This window comes from Neophocaena asiaeorientalis, unplaced genomic scaffold (assembly GCF_003031525.2).
Source record: "Neophocaena asiaeorientalis asiaeorientalis breed wild unplaced genomic scaffold, Neophocaena_asiaeorientalis_V1.1 scaffold398, whole genome shotgun sequence".
NCBI classification, from domain to species: domain Eukaryota; kingdom Metazoa; phylum Chordata; class Mammalia; order Artiodactyla; family Phocoenidae; genus Neophocaena; species Neophocaena asiaeorientalis.
Window position 1 is genome coordinate 1,811,045 of NW_020173416.1, and position 3,292 is coordinate 1,814,336.

The window sequence follows — 3,292 nt, forward strand, 5'->3', positions numbered from 1 at the left end:
CCTATGTTTCCTCAATGACATTCATAACAATCTTATTATAGTGGCTCCCTTTTTGACCTCTCAGAATCAATTCTCCACACTCTTGGCAAAACTAGTCTTCTAAAATTGAAATCAGAGCATGCATTCTCTGCTCAAAATCCTCCAATGGATTCACATTACACTCAGAATAAAATCCAAATACCTTTCCAAGGCCTACTAGTCACAATATGACCTGAGACTTGTCTAAATGTACCAGGTTCATCTCTTGACGCTTTTCCAGCACTTACCCCACTGGTCTCCTGGCTGTACCTTGAATATATCGTGTATGTTCCTGGGACCTTTGCTTCTGCTGTTCTCTCTTCCTGGGATATTCTCGCTCCAGAGGTTTGCATGACTGGATCTCTCATTTCATTCAGATTTCTATTCAATGGCATCTGCTTAGAGAAGACTTCCTCAGTCTTCCCACTGAGAAGAGCCTGCCGCCAACAATCTTAATATACTGACTGTTATATTTTCTTCATAGCACCTATCAAGATTTTACTTATTACATATGCATTTGCATACTTGATATTTTGCATGTGTATATTGCTTCTTTCTCTAAATTGTAAGTCCTACCTTCAGTATCCAGAAATCTTCCTGGCACATGGTAGATGCTCAATCACTATTTCTCAAAGGAAACAATAACAATATGAATCTTTGAGAGGTCTTCATATATTCTGGGTACAAACCCCATGCTAGAGATGATAGAGTATGGAACATATTTTCCTAGACTGGGGTTTTTATTTCCACATTGATCACGTCATACTTTGAAATATAGAAATTCTTAATTTTAATGTGATCATATTATCCATTTTTGCCACCATGGATTTTGTTCTTTTGGTGCCACTTAACAATCCTTTCTTTTATCAGGAACACCTTGCAATTTGGGTTTATATTTTGGAAGAGTCACCCTGGATGGTACACCTACTTCTTCTAGCAGTCTGACTGTGTTAGACAGAGCAGGACAGGTGCTGGGTCACAGTGAAACGTTTTAATTGCTTCTAGTACGTCAGAGCCAACTGCCAGTATGTGGCCCTCACATACGCAGCACGCATGCACACATGTCAGAGGCAGTGGAATATAATGACAGTAGTTGAAATGGTTGGGTATTACCCTGTCCTGGGTGGTACCTAGATTTCAATCAATAAGCTTTACAACAAATTTATCTGTTGGGTATTCTTATTACCACTATTCTATTAATGTAGGAACTGAAGGTGAGAAAAGTTAAAAGACTAGTCAGTGTCGTGTGGTAAGAAGAGAAAGAGCTGGGAAGTGAACCCAGTTATTGGCTGATAAGAGTCTAAGCTCTTAAACACCAAAATAAGACAGTGTCTTTGCAGGATTCAGGAGCTCAGGTCTTGACCTAGACATTTATCGTGGGTAAGTCACCTCTTGTCTCTCAGTTTTCTTATTTGGAAAATGGAGATACTGATCTCGGTTACACATCACAAGGTTTTTATGAGGATCAAACCAACATGATATGATGAATATGACTGGACTTTAAAATTTAAAACACACTAGATAAATGTTAGGTGATTGTTATTATTACAAAGGTACCAAGTATCCTTGCACAACTCGGGGGTTGTGAGCACCAACCCCCTGCACAGTCGAAAATCCAGGTACTGCTATCTCTGCCTCAAAAATAAAGGAATTGATAAATGACTTACCCAAGAGCAGGAAGCAGAAACAGTTTGTACAGAATCAGGACTGAAACTCTAGTTCTTTGGACTCCACATATCGTGATGGCTTGTAGAACACGAACTTCTCCCCACACTTAAAGATCTGAAATAACAATGAAAATACAGGTTTGGTATTTACTGAAAAAAATCTGCATGTAAGTGGACCCACACAGTTCAAACTGGTGATGTGCAAAGAGTCAACGGTATAACTACACAGTATGGTGGCTAAATTATAACAAAGACACCAAAATCTATTGTTGTCTGACTCAAATTTGTTACCCTGGAAGCTTATGTACTTGTCCAATGATCCTACTTGTCTTTATTTAGTAAACATGTCCCTTTGGGTGTTAATTATCAGTAGGTAGATTGTAAGCTGTACATTGATTTACTTTAAAATTTAACAAACAGCTAAATGCTATTTAGAGTCAAGTCTGGCGATCGACTGAAGGAAAGCTAGCAAGAAGAAATAAATAACTTAAACACTGAAGTTATTTTTCTCGTGTGACGTTTAAATAGGCTCTGAAGTCTTTCTCTAGATGTAACCCAAACATTGAGTCACAAAAGAAATGTTGAAACGAGTACATGGCCTACACCCCTCCCCTAGAGATTGGCTTCGCCTGCGTCTGCATTACCCAGTGTCATGGGCCGTTTAGTTCAACTCCCTTTCATGGCAGAAATCTCCTGGACACAGTCAGCCAGACACGTCTTTACCTTGGTGAACGAGTCATTTCAAAAAATAGTCCGCTTCAGTGTTGGACAGCTCTGCTAGTTAGAATAGGCTCCCTGTCATTAAGGCAACATCTGTATTCTTGTAAGTTCCGCAACTGTGCTGAGGGAACAGAAGTGTCTTTTGGGAGTTCACACAGCACAGAATTGAGATCGTGGGCTTGACATGGATTCAAACCCCAACTCTCCCATTTTCTACAGTTGACCTTGGGCGACTTGCCGCTCTTCTGTAAGCCATAGTTTCTTCATCAACCCAGTGGAGGTGATGACAGAACCTATTTCATCAGGTGGTGCAAGTCTTCAAGGAGAGACTGCATACCCAGTCCTAGCTCAACAGCAATTTTACACGGTTTTGTAAAAAGGTCCCCCTTTTTAAGACCCTTTACTGCCCTCTGCTGGAAAATTGCCATAATAACTATCAAAATCCCTAGGACAACCAGCAACTAGCCTATTCCAAGGGACTGCCCTTGCTGTAAAGTGCTTGAAGCACCGTGTCCAGCCTGTGGTAACCTCCCTGTATACGTTAACAACTTTTATTGCTCTAGTTCTGGGCCTCCCCAGTCATGGGCAGCGAACTAGAAGAACTGTCTCTCTGTGGTCATGGCTCGGGCAGTACTCTTGTTGCAGATGGCCAAAGAGGCTTCCTGTCATCTTAGAAAGGTAAGAATAGCTGGGAAGAATGAATCACAATAACCACTTTGGCATGTGGTGTTTATTTAAAATGAATAGAGGAATAACGACTTTTGCCTTCATTACCCAATGGGATTTTAAAATAAGGACTGTATCGACCTTAAACATTAAGTTATTGAAAAGTGAACAATAAAAGCACAGAAACATGAAACTGAAAATGCTTTTGGAAGGTGTTACTT